The sequence below is a fragment of the Caloenas nicobarica genome, chromosome 21 (assembly GCF_036013445.1).
Source record: "Caloenas nicobarica isolate bCalNic1 chromosome 21, bCalNic1.hap1, whole genome shotgun sequence".
NCBI classification, from domain to species: Eukaryota; Metazoa; Chordata; class Aves; order Columbiformes; family Columbidae; genus Caloenas; species Caloenas nicobarica.
The window spans coordinates 7124553-7140954 of NC_088265.1; positions in this window are offsets into that span (position 1 = coordinate 7124553).

The window sequence follows — 16402 nt, forward strand, 5'->3', positions numbered from 1 at the left end:
CAAACCGGACACCTAGACAATGACATGCAGGGTTCTGCTTTATCACTTCTGAGGGGAGTCAGCTCAGTCAGTTAAAATATCTCATCCTGTGTTTCTATTGTTAGCGCTGGAAGTGGACTCAGCTCTCTGCCATGACTGCCACAAAGCCCTGGGAGCTGGGATTCCTCTTGCTGCTGCTCAAGTATGCATTGAATAGGCACCTGTATGTGAGTTCCTTGTCTCAGCTTCCATGGTAAGTAATGAAGATGTAGGTCAGGAGTGAGCTGTTCAGATTAAATACCTGGTGACTTTTGAGGTTCCAGAGGTTGTCCAAGCTTGTTCATCCCACTGGCACTGTCCTTATTTATTATTTGTTTGTCAGCCAATGCTGCCATCTGACCAAAAGGTGTCCTGTACCATAAGGACAGCAAAGTTTCTCTCTGTCTTTTCCATCAGTTGGGTTGACTAGATCGCCATTGACTATAATGATGGTCTTCATCTACATATCACCTAATCAAATTCCAGGCAGTTACTCTATCTAATGCCCAACTAGAGGCCTGTAGTGCTAGGTGAGATGCCAAGGCTCTCACACGTAACTACATGGAGTTGGTAGTGTCGTGGTTTGATCACGGGGAGACAATCAAAAACCGCGGCAGATGTATTTTCCTTAACCATCTTCCCCCCTCCCGTTTTCACATTCATGAATAACCTGTGGAATAGTATCCATAGTTAAGTCCACCCCTCGATCACGAGCCCATTTATAGGTTGCATCCCTACCTTGATGCCCTGAAGCATCGTGGGCCCACTTTGCTAAGAAGAGTTCATCTTTATGTTGCCAGTCCAAATCCACTTCAGCTACTTGAATCTTAGCAGCTTGATCTTTTTGTTGGTTGTTTCAGTGTTCCTCGGTGGCTTGACTTTTAGGCACATGAGGATCTACATGACGAACTTTCACAGGCAGGCTCTCTAGCTGAGCAGCAATGTCTTGCCACAGTGTGGCGGCCCAAATAGGTTTACCTCTGCATTGCCAGTTGTTTTTCTTCCATTGCTGTAGCCACCCCCACAAGGCATTTACCACCATCCATGAGTCAGTATAAAGTATTGGCCACTTTTCTTGTTCAGCAATGTCCAAGGCCAACTGGATAGCTTTCACTTCTGCAAATTTACTAGACTCACCCTGTCCTTCAGTGGCTTCTGTGACTCGTCGTATTGGACTCCACACAGCAGCTTTCTACCTTCGATGTTTACCTACAAGACGGCAGGATCCATCTGTGAACAGGGAATACCGCTTTCCAGTCTCTGAAAGGGTATTATATGGTGGTGCTTCTTCGGCACGTGTTACTTCCTTCTCGTCTGGGGACATCCCAAAGTCTTTACTTTCTGGCCAGTCCATAATCACTTCTAAGATCCCTGGGCGACTGGGACTCCCAATTAGAGCTCGCTGCATGATCAATGCAATCCATGCAACAGCATCCTCACGGCTAAACTGAAGAAGTGTGGACTGGACGATTGGGTAGTGAGGTGGACCACAAACTGGCTGAAGGAAAGAAGCCAGAGAGTCGTGGTCAATGGGGCGGAGTCTGGTTGGAGGCTTGTATCTAGTGGAGTGCCTCAAGGGTCAGTACTGGGACCAGTATTATTCAATATATTCATCAACAACTTGGATGAAGGAATTGAGTGTACTATCAGCAAGTTTGCTGATGACACCAAGCTGGGAGGAGCGGCTGACATGCCAGAAGGCTGTGCTGCCATCCAGCGAGATCTGGACAGGCTAGAGAGTTGGGCGGGGAAAAATTTAATGAAATATAACAAGGGAAAATGTAGAGTCTTGCATCTGGGCAGGAACAACCCCAAGTTCCAGTATAGGTTGGGGAATGACCTATTAGAGAGCAGTGTAGGGGAAAGGGACCTGGAGGTCCTGGTGGACAGCAGGATGACCATGAGCCAGCACTGTGCCCTTGTGGCCAGGAAGGCCAATGGCATCCTGGGGTGTATTAGAAGGGGGGTGGTTAGTAGGTTGAGAGAGGTTCTCCTTCCCCTCTACTCTGCCCTGGTGAGACCTCATCTGGAATATTGTGTCCAGTTCTGGGCCCCTCAGTTCAAGAAGAATAGGGAACTGCTGGAGAGAGTCCAGCGCAGGGCCACAAAGATGATTAAGGGAGTGGAGCATCTCCCTTATGAGGAAAGGCTGAGGGAGCTGGGTCTCTTTAGCTTGGAGAAGAGGAGACTGAGGGGTGACCTCATTAATGTTTATAAATATAAAAAGGGTGGGTGTCAGGAGGATGGAGCCAGGCTCTTTTTGGTGACAACCAACAGTAAGACAAGGGGTAATGGGTTCAAGCTGGAACACAAGAGGTTCCACTTAAATTTGAGAAGAAACTTCTTCTCAGTGAGGGTGATGGAACACTGGAACAGGCTGCCCAGGGAGGTTGTGGATTCCCCTTCTCTGGAGACATTCAAAACCCGCCTGGATGCCTTCCTCTGTAACCTCATCTAGGTGTTCCTGCTCTGGCAGAGGGATTGGACTAGATGATCTTTTGAGGTCCCTTCCAGTCCCTAACATTCTGTGATTCTGTGATTCTGTGATTTACTCCACATAGCTTCAGTTACATGGTGCGTGGAGGGAACCTTCCCTTTAAACATTCAGCTCAGCACCGGCAGTCGAGGTGCCAGGAGGAGCTGTGCTTCAGTACCAATCACTTCTGAAGCGGCTCGGACTCCCTCATAAGCTGCAAGTATCTCCTTTTCAGTTGGAGTATAATTGGCCTCTGATCCTTTGTATCCTCGACTCCAGAAACCTAAGGGTCGACCTCAGGTTTCTCCTGGTGCTTTCTGGCAGAGCCTCCAGGTAGGACCATCTCATCTCTTTTCTAAAGTGGTTTCTTTGCAGTCGTTGTGGAGGGAATGGCTCCGCCACAGAGGATCCTCTTTTTTTCTCCAGGTGCTCTGATTTCAAAAGTGGAGAAAGGCTTTCTAGCTCACTGGTACCATCATATGCCCGTTCCTTCCTCAGTCATTGGGTGGCCGGCAGCAAGCAGGTGAGTTCTGTGGCAGCACAGGGTCTGCTTCGTAGGACTAAGGTAACTCCGTGGATGTGGGTCAGGGCACCAGATGGACAGTGGGTTTGTTTCAGGAATCTTGGCAGTGCTCTCTTTTTCCTCCTACACTGCAGCTTTCTACACAGTTGCAGCACGGCTCCCTCTCCCAGCATCCACCTGTATCCATCCCATTTGTCCTCCTTGGCCCCTCTGCAGTCTCCAGGAGAGCCTTTGGGAGGCCCTTAGCTGTCCCCTCACAGCTTCTGAACTTTCCCCACTCTTCTGGTCCCATCAGGAAAAAAGTGCAAGACATTTTCACAGCTCTCTTTGCAGGACATGGCGGGGCACATGGAGGACTCTTCAGAAGACAGCAGCTCCTCTGCACCAAGCAGCACCAGGCAGCAAAGCTGGGCAGGTGCACAGGAGGCAGCTGCGGGCTGGCCGTACTCCATCTGGCCAGGAAGCCTCAACATCCCCTACTACCTGGGCTCCTGCTTGCACCGCTTCTTCCGTGGCTGCATAAGGCTGGTGTCCAGAAGGAAAGCCGCGTGCCCGCTGCACTGTCACCCCCGTGACCGTGTGCTCCACACTACGCGAGAGGACAGCAGCAAAGAGGAGCGGAGATTCAGCCCTTCTGCCCACTGGCAGGAGAACAGTGCCAGGGAGAGGCCCAGGAGCAGATCCCCGCACTGGGGCAACGATCGCCGCAGCTGGGTTGTGGACACCGCGGACTATGATCCCTCAGCAGGGAGGAGGAGAACCAGTCCCCTGAGCTGTGAACGCACTCCCAGGGATGACACAGCTGCAGTGCCCTCCAACCGCAGCTCTCAGTGTGCACCCATCCCCAGCACTGCTCAGGAACAAACCCCGCCAAGTCAGAGAGAGCGGAGCAGATCCCCGCGGCGGGGCTATGATCTCTGCAGCCAGCTTATGGAGATCGTGGACCAGCATCGCCCAGCAAGGAGGACGAGGGGGTGGAGGGCGAGTTCTCCATGTTGGGACCGAGCCTCAAGGGATGTTGCAGCTCCAGGTGCCTCCAATGCCAGCTCCCTGTGTGCTTCCATACCCTCAGCTGCTCCGGAGAAAACTCGGCGGAGGCACAGAGAGCGGAGCAGATCTCCACAGCGGGGTCATGATCTCCACAGCTGGTTTGTGGACACCACAGACTATGATCCCTCAGCAAGGATGAGGAAGAGGAGGAGGAGGAGAAAGGCTTCAGTGCCCAAGAGAAACACATCAGAAAAACAGTCAAGGCACTGCAGTAGTGATGGGGGCAGATTGTGACCTGGGATGAGGAAGGAACACAGCATCTGACCCCGGCAATGTCAGAGAGCAGGAGGAGGAGGAGGAAGAATCCAGGAAGCTCCAAAACTTCCCCCAGCAGGGACCAAGCTGCACCAAGGGCACCAGCAGCTCCCCTGTCCCTTCTCCCAGTGCTGCCTCTGATCAGGAAGAGCTCAGAGAGCCCTTCCAGACACACGGACAGCTCTGCCCGCCTGCCCACAGGTCCCTCAAGGAAGAACCTGAACCTGCATCCAACGTTTGGGATCGCTTTTCAGAAACAAGGCTCATTTGGTACCAGCAGGCAGAAAAGCCAAAGCCATCATTAAAAATGTGTCATTTATGGGGTGTTTTCTTCTCTGTAGAAGTCTGAGAAGTTTATGTGATGGGGTATTGAGACCTATGTGATGGCGCGTGCCCATCTTGCAGTCTCTTCTTTTTAAATATGGAGGTTGAGTCCCTGGAACTGAAATGGGCTGGATGGGCCAACAGCGAGTGAGACTGAGACTGGCTGAACGGCCCGGTCCAGAGTGTGCTGCTCAGTGGCACCAAGTCTTGTTGATGGCCGGTTACTAGCAGTGTCTCCCAGGGGTCAATACTAGGTCCAATCCTGTTTAACATCTTCCTTAACTAGTGTTCTGGATGGTGGGGCAGAGTTCACCGTCAGCAAGCTGGCAGAGGACACCACACTGGGAGGAGTGGCACTTAGGCCAGGGGGTCGTGCTGCCATCCTGAGGGACCTGGGCAGGCTGGAGAGATGGGCTGACAGGGATCTCATGCAGTTCAGCAGAGGGTGCTGCGTGGGTAACAAGCACTGGCAGAATGTGCCCAGGGAGCTTGTGGAGTCTCCTTCCTCGGAGATGATCCACAGCCCTGTGAACACCATGGTGGACAACTGCCTGCAGGTGGCCCTGCTTGAGCGGGGGGGTGGGGACAGGTGACTTCACCCTCCAGGTGACCTCACACTCCAGGTGACCTCCTGGGCAGCCTCAAGTAGCCTGTGATCTGTGAAATGGATGCCTAGAAGAGGATCCAGCCACCAACACTGCCACCCTCAGGCAGCCATTGACAACTCCACCAGGAAGCTGCAGTCACTGGAGAGGGAGGCCCCCTCATGAGGAGCACAGGCACCTGGACCCCACCTTCCAGAGCCCCCAGAGCCACCCCAGCCCACTCCCCTTGCAGCTGCCCTGTGTTTCTTTGCCTTTCTCTGTTACTCTGTCCTGCTCCCTGTGTATTTTAATTCCTTCCTCTCAGTCCTGTATCCTGTCACTTTTTTTTTCTTCTATCCTTTTGTCCTGCTCCCTGCCCCTTTCATTCCCTCTTTGTCCTTCTCCCTGTCTCTCTCCCACTCTGTTTTTCTGTCCTGCTCCTTCTTCAGTTTTTCTGCTCTCTCTGTCACGCTTTCCTGCCCCTATCACTGTCATTTCTCACTCCATCTCTGTCCTGCAGACCAATGCTGGTTTTTGGTCTTCATCTCTGTCCTGCTGCCCAGCCCAGGTTTTTTACCTCCATCTCTGTACTGCTGCCTGTCTCTTATTTTTGCCTGTCTTTCTATTTGTCCAGCCTCACTTGATCCTTTTTTCTCCCTCTGTCACCCTGTCCTAATCCCTGTCTTTGTGTTTCTCTGACAATCCTTTTCCGATCCTTTTCCATTTCCTTCTCTTTCTCTCTCTCTCTCCCATGTCCCTCTCTCCTCTTCTCGTCTTGTCTCTGTCTTGTCTTGTCCTCATCTTCTCTTGTCTTCTCCTCTTCTCTTTGCCTCGCCTCTCTATTCCTCTGTTCTGCTGCTTCTTTCTCCACCTGTGTCTTGTTCCCTGCCCCTTTTTTCCTCTCGCCGTCCTTCTGTCCTGCTTCCTGTCCCCATCTTTTCTGTGTTTATTCCTGTCCCGCTGCCTGTCCCATTTATTCTGGCAATAAACCCCTGTCCAGCTGGCTCTGCCTTTTTTTAATCCTCTTTTCCTCTTTCCTGATCCTCAGCCCTCTTTTCCTCTTCCTCCAGATCATTGCTGCTTTTTCGCCTTGCCAGTCACTTCATCCAAATCTTACGTTCGCTTTATTTCTCAGTCCCTTTGTTCTGTTCCCTGTCCTTCCTTTTCTCTCTCCATCTGTCTCTACATCCCCCTCCCTGTCCCTGTCCCTGTGTTTCTCTACCCCCCTTCCTTCTTCTTCTCCTCCTCACCCTCCATCCCTTTCCTGCTCCTCAGCCTTCTGTTTCTTCCTCCCTATCTTGTCAAGGCTCCTCGTCCCTATTTGCCTTGATCTCTCCATCCCTCCAAACTTTTCCCTTTATGTTTCTTTCTCTCTCAGCTCCTCTGTCTTCTCTCTTTGATTCGTCTCTTTCTAGTCCTCTGTCCTTCTCCCCAGCAGCTTCAACTGAATGATTAGGTGTCTCTGTGCTCTGGTATTTCCTCATCACTGCCCTGGGGAAGATCTGTGTCTGTAGGGCTGGGGATCATTTAGGAGCTGGTCTCCTTCTGCAGATGGCAGAGCCGGGTGTAGTTCTGACAGATGTCGTTCTCAGCTGCTGCTCTGTGCAGCTTGGTGAAAGAGCCAGCTGTGGGCCTTCTTCTGAAGGAAGGTTTCTTGTTCTGCGCTCGCTGCTCCTCGGGACCCTGCACAAGAGCGGTGTTGGGGTCTGCAGGGACAAGTGGGACCTGCTGTGGTTCCTGGTGAATGTGAACTGAACTTGTCCTGATGTACTCGAATGAAACCAGACTGACTGTAGATGGTTTTCTTCCCAGCTCCAGTTCCAAACTACATGCTCAGCACAAAAGAACAAGAGACCTTGTGCTGTTTTCTAGATGTCAGTGGCTTCAGATTAGCTGAGAAAATCACTGCCTTAGGTAACAGGGCAGGTGGTCTGTGATCAAGGTTGTGGATGTGCATGGAGGTACTTTCATAAATGTTTTCTGATCTTGCCACTTCAAAGCCCTTCCTTTTCCTGGAAATTTTAAGAGGGCGTTTCTTTTTCTGAGGTTCAGACTCGAGTTGGACTTCATGTTGAACAGCTGACATAATGGGGTCCATAAAATATGAACCTCACTTTTTTATTGTGGTTTTCTAACAGTGTCTGAACTTTGGTAAGCAAGAGGAAGAGTGGTTGACAGAGTCTGGTTTTTGAGAGCAGTGTATTCATGTAGTGTGCCTGTCTTTGTATGGTGAAGGTTTCCTGCCTGCATTGTGATTTTGCTGGGCTGTGAAAATGTAACAGAGTGGCAGAGATAAGTGGTGTCTTTAAAGGTATGGAGGCTGTGGCAAAACTAGCAGGAAAAGCTAGTTTCTTCCTAAAGCGCTGCCTGACAAAAATAGTAGCAAGTAAAGGCACTTGAAATTGTCTTTTTTAATTCAGTCTTTGTATGGAGATTTTGGCATTGGCTGATTTCTGAGAAGCAAGATGCAAGAGCCTGTGCACTTCCATAAGCAGTACTGCCTCCCAAAACAGGTCCACACTTCTTCACTTCTGTTCCTTCCATGCTCACGTAGAACAAAGACATGCAATAGTGTGCAGATTTGGTAATTCCCTGGCAACAGGTGTATGTTTGGGGGGGCCTGGTGGAGGCCATGGCCCGATGTGACTATGAGGTCACAGCCTCACGATGATGTGCTGTGCTGTGTCTTGGCAGCAGCAGCAGCAGCATCATGGTGCAAGCATGGGGGCCACGGTCCTCACCCACCTCTCTTCCTGGTGTCCCTGCCAGCCTGGGATGCCCAGGCTGCTCCAGATGAGCGCAGGGAGCAGGTGGGTGGGCAGGGGCAGCACCCAGCCCTGAGCAGCTCAGCAGGGCAGCAGTGGGGCCAGGAGTGGGGCTGGGGCTGGGGCCGGGGCCGAGAGAGCAGCCGGGCTGGGCCGGGCAGCGCGAGCCAGGCAGCTCCAGGGTGTGGGCAGGGGGGCAGACACCCCGCAGGGAGTGGGAGAGGGGCCGTGGCTGCTTCAGAGGCAATTTCTGGGCAAGCAGGGGGCTGAGAGTGGTGGCACAGGGTCGGAAACCAGCACTGAGTCCCTGTGGGACTTTCCCTGCCCCCCAGCCCCGTGCTGTACTGCCCCATCCCAGGGCATGCTTTGAGCCTTTGGGCCTGTTTCAATTCAAATCTGGGCTGTTTTGCCCCTTTCTGGCCAATTTTGACCCAAATCTAGTGGTGCTTTGGCTTTTCTGGCTCTTTTTGCCCAAAATACTCAGGTGCTTTTGCCTTTAAGCCCCATTTTTTTTGCAAATATGGGCATTGTGAACCCAAATATGGGGTGTTTTTTCCTTTATCGCCAGTTTTCACTCAAATGTGGATGCTTTTGCCTCATTTGGCCATTTTTTCCCCTGAATATTAATACCGTTTTGCTTCTTTTGCCCCATTTTGGCCCCAAATATTTGGATGCTTTTGTCTTTATGCCCATTTTTTCCCCCAAATACAGCTACTTCTATGCTATATATGGGCCTCGTTGTCCCAAATATGGGGGTTTTTTCCCCCTCTTTATGTCCTCTTTTACCTGAAATGCAGGAGTATTGCTCTGTGAGCCTGGAAACTTCTCTGATCTGTGCTTAACTCCAGGTCGTGGCATTGGCAGAGTTTATCGAGCTTCTCAGCTGGATCCTGGTTATGAGCCTTCGGGGTATTCCAGAGGTAGGTTGTCACTGTCTGTCTGCTTGAGGGAATAAACACTCATATTTTAATAGGTTATTCATGTGCAATTGTACCCAAGATCATCTTAGAGGCTTTCCAAAAGCTTTTTGTGCATTGGTGGTGTTACACAGACAAGTCATGAATATTTATTTGCCTGAAAACCTGCCAAGACTCAGCAAAAAGGTCACCCATGTTCCATTTCTAGCTGCAGGAACCTACACCTTTGTGTCCTGTGTCATTACCTCAACCCCTCCCATCACTGCCAGTGACTGAGGAAGAAGGAGATCACAACATGCCATGGAAACTCCTCACCTGTGTTTGGTTCCTGCAGTCCATGGTGATCAAGCCTCTTGGTGTAATCCTGTTCCTGAGCCTGGGGAGAATCCCAGGGGTAAGTGTTCAGTCTTCATTGGTTACTGGCCTTTTGCATTTGTTAATATTTGGTTTATTATTTGTTAACATTTTCTTGCAATAGTTGAGCCTTGCAGTAGCCAGCAGGCTCTTCACTAGAAGAAACATGAATGATCATTTTTTCCCCTGTTGCTCCATGCTCCCACCTTAGTGTGGATTTCCTTTTGTGTATGTGAGAGCTCTCCTGACCAGAATGCCCTGAGAGGCCCCATATTTGTCCATCTGGTCCTCAAGGGGTGTTGCACGTGGCCTGGAGACAGTAGTTTGGAAGCTGCCAGGTCCCAGCCAAGGGGTCTGTAGCCCCTCTGCAGGCTTGGAAATTTCAGCATGCGTCTGGGTCCCATGTTGTTGTCTGACTCCCGTCCAGGCACTGCAGGTCACTGAGGACAAGGTAGATCACAAAGTGAAATGAAAATGTTTTTCGTTTCTGCTTGATTCCAGCTGTCCCTGTAGACAGCGGCTACTTGACTTCTTGACTTGAGTCTGTCCATGAGCCTCGGGGCGATCTCACAGGTACGGCCTTTGAACAAATGAGCATTTACATTTTAATTTTCTGTTCCTATGAAACTTAGCTTGCTACTTTCTTGCCTGATGCTTGGACATGCAGAAGGGAAGTGGGTCCACCTCAGTGCTGTGCTCTAGAGGGCTCTATCTTGCGAAGCTGTTTGCGAACTGCTCCATCTCTGCACTGCTCTTAGTGCCGGCTGCCGAGCCAGCAGCATGTTGGGGCTGAGTTAAGAGCTGGTGAGCTAAAGGGAGTCCTTTCTCCTGACAGCTCCAGGCCTGGTTATTGGCCACTGCAAGTGCTCGATAAACGTTGGCAAGATGCTCTTGACTGGAAGGGAGAGAGGAGCTGCTACTGGGCTGGGTTTGGATCCTGAGGACACAGTGGTGGCTTGCGGGGGTGGCCATTGTGGAGGGGCAGTGTGAGATCTGGTGCTGCTGTCTCCAGGTTGGGTCACCAGACCCAGGCCACTATGCTGGTTGACCAGATCTTTGGCATATCCCTGTGGTCCTGTGGTGAGCACTGGCTGCCAGGTCCTGGGCCTGTGACTCTCAGGGCAGCGGTTTCCCTGAGAGCCTTGCAGTAAAAATCTTTTGCTGAGTGTATAACTTATCTAGAGCTGCAGCTGCTCAGTCTTGTGGTACCTGTGGGTTGTGGTGTGTGTTGTGGTGATGGAAAAAGCTGTTGGCTGTGGGTCCCCAGCTCATTGCCACCAGCTAAGGAACCCATATTTGCAGCTATCTAGCAAGGCTTGCTGTCTCAGCACACAGTGGAAATGCAGCCTTGCTCCTTGCCAGGCTTTGAATCCTGGTGCTGACATCCCAGAGCCCAAACCTGGAACACAGCAGCTGCCTGTGCTGTGCTGGGGTGGTGTTGGGTGCGGGTGTTGTGCCAGGGTGTGCTTACCGCTCTTGATTTTGCAGTGAAGTTCTCAGCATGCAAGTGTGTCTGGGACAGCTCTGACCCTTACCTGGACCTGGCACTGGACACCAGGTACTAGGGCAGGGTCAGGGTGGGGGGGGCTCTGCTCTCACGGGGGATGTTCCTGCAGCTGCACCGTTACTGCTCTCAAGGCTGCTTATCTGCCAGTGTCAGGCAGGGTGCAGGCAAGAGGGAAATGGCTTCTGTTGTTGTGCTGCCTCTGTCTGGCAGAGCAGTGCTTGTTGCGTGAGCATGAGCAACGACTCCTCCATTGAGGCTCCATGGTGTTTTGGACCTTGCAGCCGTCCCTCATTGCATGCTGTGCAGTGCCTGGTGGGGGACAGGCTCAGGGATTTGGTGCAGTCTGCGGCCCTGTGCTCAGGCTCTGTGTTATCTCTTGTGGCCAAGGTCTTGGCAGGGAATTGGGCTGTCACGTGTACAGCCCACTCGTGCCCCGGCCTTTCCTCTGTCCTAGCAGCCAGCCACAAACATAGTGCGGGTGCTGGAGCTGCTTATCAATGTCACGTCTCAGAGCTTCTAGTTCCTCTTTCTTGTGTGCATCTGTGATGAGGTTGTTCCACGCACTCAAACCCTCGCAGTTAATGTGTGCGCTTCTCTGCCTTCACCAGAATCCCCAGCCCCAGGAAGAGCTGGGAGGAGCCCATTGCCAAAGCTGCCTCCAGCCTTCCTGGCTTCATTGGTGGCGTCTCCGATCAGGTCAAAAAAACGGTGACCAACAGATCCCTGTCTTCACCACTGACAGGCCAGGTGAGTCCTGAAGGCTGCTCTGGGCCAGTGCTTCTGGGAGCTGCTGCCCCTCTGCCTGCTCTGTGAGGGCAGGTAGGCTGCAGCTTGGCAGAGAGGCAGGCACTGCACCCAATGGACAGGTGTGAGGGAGGATGACTTGCAGGAAGGATCCTGCTCAGTTAAGGGTTGCTGTGTGAGCCTGGAGGGGACGGGAGGGCAGTATCACCCTGTGTCCTTGGCTCCTTGAGTTCTTTCCTCACTGAACTTCTCTCCTTTCTCCTTGTCTAGAGACCAGACATGCTGCCAGGGAGGAAGCTGCCAGGGTCAGAGGAGGTCAGAATCCATGTGGCCCACAGCATGTTTAGGATGGGGCAAAAGCTTCTGAACACAACCGCTCCACTGAAGGGGTCTGCTGGGTCCACGTCACCCAAACTGCCCCTCAACACCACCCCCACAGCCACAGCACTTCCTAGTGATTCAGCCAGGAGGCCCAAAAAGCTGCTCAGCTTCCCACAGCTGCCTCCTGTGCCCAGAACACTTCAGAGCTCCTGCAACACCAGCAACACAAGCGAGCCCAAAGCAGAGCTGCCCTGGCAGAGCTCCTGGGAGAGCAAGCAGCCACCCACCTCACCCAAGCTGCTGCTGGAGCCCATCCCCAGCCAGGAGCCCACGGGCAGTGGGGAGAATGCTAAGACCCCGGAGAGGTCCTGCAGCAGCGGTGCTGCCAGCTCAGTGCACAGCACAGTGGGGATCTGCCCAAAGTGTCCCAGAAGGCCCAGAGTGGAACCAGCAGAGTCTCCACCTCTCAGGAAATGGACTGTGGCAAGGACCTCCCTGCTGGCTCCGGTGCCGAGACGGCTGCCCCCAAAGACTCCAACCCAGCAAAACTGAAATCCTCCCTCTTGGCCAGCACTGCTCTGGAGCTGAGCAGTGCCATGTCACCGCCACCAGCCAAGAAGCTGGTGCTTTCTGCCAGAAAGTCAGTCTGAGCTTCTACCCAGTGACTTCAGTAGCTGCCTCGTGCCTTTTGAGCTGGGGCTTGTGCTGGGGAGGAGTGTAGAGCTGATACTGGTTATCTTGCTAACCCGGATGCAGACAGGGAGACCCCCTCAGCTCCAGGGCTGCAGCAGTTCCTCTGCCCTCCCTCTGGGTCAGGGTACAGGGCCAAGCCCCTGCTGTTGTTCCCCTCCCTGAGTGAGGCTGAAGAAATTGTTGCTGCCTTCTTCCTCAGGACAGAGGGGTGGCTGTGCCAGTCCCTGGAGCAGGGAGGTCTTGCCCACCTTGTAGGGGTATTGTGTTCCCTGGGGTGAGTAGGAGCAGGTGATGCCGCAGCTGGAGGCTGCAGTGTCACCTCCTCCCCAGGCAACAGCTGGGACCAGCCCTCTGGGCACCACTGTGCAGCCAGGGCTCAGAACAATGCGCTGGACTTTCTGTTCTTTAAATATCCCTCCTTCCTTTTTTCCTTTCTGCTTCTAATGGAAAACACTTCTGATTCTTCTACCATCCCCACTTCCCTCTCCCCTTCTGCGTCTTTTCCCCTCCCCTTTCTCTGGGCTCAGTTTCTTATTCTCTTGGCTCACAGAAACCTATTTTCTTTAGATCACAAAGCTTTTCTTCATATCAGTAACTGCAGGGCAGCATCCTGTGGAAGGTGAGCTAAAGTGACCATCGTGCACAACCTGACCCACAATTTCCTGACCACACCTACCCCATGGACACCACTCCCCCGACTCCACTCCCTGGCCTTTTGGCAAGTCTAGGTAAGCAGTGTCATATGCTCCCAGGCTCCCATTTGCTCCCAGTAGCAGCCTTGAGGTTCTCCACAAGGCAACTGTCTGACATGGCAGGTGGATTGGGGGGGTGATTTTGGTAGCCGGCTCTCCTGTTCTGGGCTGGCAGGGCTTATTCTAGGACTCCCTTGTAAACTTCACCATCAGCATGTGCTGCAGCAGCACTCACCCTTTCCTACGCTGATTCAGGGTCCAATTCCAATTTTGTTGCTGAGATGGTAGCAGCTGGGTGCTGTGCTCATGCACCTTGGGGTGTGGAGGAAGAGAGGGGCTCCTGCTCCTGACCTGGCCTTCAGATCATGTCAGCGTCTTTTCCTGTTCTGCAGGCTGTCCTCATCTGCTCTCCATTGGCCAAATCCTGAAAAGCCGGCCTTCAGCTTTGTCTTCAGCTCAGCCCTTTGGCTCCCAGCCTCCCCGTGACCAACTGTTCCACTGCCCAAACTTGGCACCACTTTCCTCCTTGCAGCAGCAAGAAGAGGCCCAGCCAGGTCACCCCTGGTTCCTCCAAAAAGAGGCAGTGTAAGCAGCACCATGGAGCAGACAGCAGCCCTTGTGCTCTGACTGTGAAGGGCAAGGATGAAGTCTGCAGGCCCCAAGGAAGAAGAAGAATCCCACACACGAGGGCTCAGTGGAAGGAGGTGGCAGGCAAGAGTCCCAGTGGCAGCAGAGAGGCACCCAGCTGTCAGCACTGAAAGATCAGGCCCATGGTGCAAGTGTCAGGCCCCAGGACCTGTCTGGACATGGAGCCCATCTGCTCCTTCAAGAAGAAGAACAAGAGGAGAATGGAGGAGACAGAAAAGTGCTGCTCTGGGTTAGACTTAGTTTTAGCATTAGGGTTACAGATTATGTGTAAGGGTTAGAATTAGGGCTTGTGTTTAGGTTTAGTGTAAGGATTTAGTTAGCGATAGGATTGGAGTTAAGTTTAGGTTATGGGGTTAGGATTAGAGTTAGAGTTTGCTGTTAGGTCCTAGGTTTAGAGTTAGGGTTAGAGTTAGATTAGTGTTAATGGTTAGTGAAGAATATTAAGGTAAGTGGTTAGGGTTAAGGGTGAGGGTTAGAGTTACTCTTAGGGGTTAGGGTTTAGGATCAGGATTAGAGTTTTGCTTAGAGTTATCGTTTATTGGTTAGGATTAGAGTTAGCCTTAGTGGTTAGGGTTAGGTTTAGGTGTTAAGGTTAGAGGATACATTTAGTTTAGAATCAGTGTTACAGGTTAGAGTTAAGATTAGGTTTAGATTACTGTCAGAGTTAGTGGCTAGGGTTTGCTTTAGTTTTAGAGTTAGAGTTTTGGGTTAGGATTAGAGGTCAGGTTAGGGTTTAGCATTTGGTTTAGGATTAAAGTTGGGGTTAGAGTTAGGGATAGAACCAGGGTTAAGGTTGGAGTAGTTTTAAATGTAGGCGTTAGACGGTAGTGATAGAGAGAGAGGTTAGGGTTAGGGGTTAGTTTTTAGAATTATATTGGAGATAGGTCTTAGGCTTTGTTTAGGGGTTAAGATTAGGGTTAGTAGTTAGGGAGTAGTGTTAGTATAGGTGGTGAGGATTAGTCTAAGGGGTTAGGTTTGGCGGTGGGGATAGGATTATGGGTTAGGATTCTGGTTAGAGGTCAGGTTAGGGGTTAGGGTTAGATTTCAGGTTAGGGGACAGATTTCAGGTTAGAATTAGGGTAGGGTTTGGATTAGGATTAAGTTAGGTTTAGGGTTATGGTTAGGGTTAGGTTAGTGATAGTGTTAGTCTTAGGTTAGGGTTTAGGTTAGGGTTAAGTTTAGTGTGAAAGGTTTAAAGTTAGGGTTAGGGGTTAGGATTAGGGTTTAGTTTTACTGTTAAGGTTCAAGTTAGTGTTAGGGGTCAGCGTTAGGGTTTGCATAAAGGTTGGATTCATGCTAGGCTTAGGGGTTAGGGGCTAGTGTTAAAGTTAGTGGAAGTGGATAGGGTTAGGGGTTAGGGGTATGGATATGGTTTGGTTTACGGTTAGCTTTAGGGTTTAGAGGTTATTGTTAGTCTGAGATTTAGAATTAATGTTATGGGCTAGGGTTAGGGTTGAGGTTTAGGGGTGAGCTTCAGAGTAAGTCTTAGGGGTTTGAAGTTAGGGTTAGGTGTTAGGGATTAGAGTTAAGGATAGGGTTAGGTTTAGGGTAAGAGGTTAGGATTTAGGGTTAGGGTTACAGATAGGGTTAGATTAGGATCAGTGTCAATGTTACCAGTTAGGGGGAAAGGTTGGAGTTAGGGTTTGGTGGTAGGATTAGATTTTGGGTTAGGGTTAGTGTTAGGTTAGAGTTTGGATTTAAGTTTAGGGTTATGGTTAGGGTAATGGTTGGATTAGTTTAAGTGTTAGAGGGTAGTGAGTAGTGTTAGTGGAAGTTGTTAGGGTCAGGGGTTAGTTTTAGGGTTATGGAGTAGAGTTAAGGATTCAGGTTAGATTTAGGGGTAGGTTTAGGCTTATATTATCATTAGGGGATAGGGTTTAGCGTTAGAATTAGGGTGAAGGCATTGAGTTAGTTTTAGGGTCAGGTCTTGGATTTATCCTTTGCTTGAGGATTAGGGTAAGGATTTGGACTAAGCGTTAGGGTTAGAGTTAGGGATAGGCGTTAGGGGACAGGGTTAGTGTAAGTATTAAGGTTTGATTAGGGGTAGGGTTTGTGGGTAGAAATGTTAGGGGTTAGTGGCAAGAGTTAGCGTTAGGGTTAGTGTTGGATTAGGATTAGTGTTAGGGGTTAGGGAATAATGTTAGTGTAAGCAGTTGGGGTTTAGGTTTAGAGGTAAGTGGTATGAATAGGATTAGGGTTAGAGTTAAGATTATTGGTAAAAGGTTTAGATTAGGGTTGGGGAGTTAACCCTATGAACAGGGTTAGGGTTAGGGTTGATATTAGGAGTTAGTATTAGGATAGTGTTAAGGGTGTAGTGTAAGTGTTTAGAATTAATGTAAAGGGTATGTTTAGGGATTAGAGGTAAGGACAGGGTTAGGGCTAGGGTCAGGGTAAGGACTAAGGGTTGGGGTTAGAGTTAGTGTTAGGGTTATTTTAGGGCTAGACGTTTAGTGTTAGACTTAGAGTTATGGGTTAGGATTTAGAGTTAGGGTTAGTTTAGTGATAGGGTCAGTGTTATGTTTAGGGTTAAA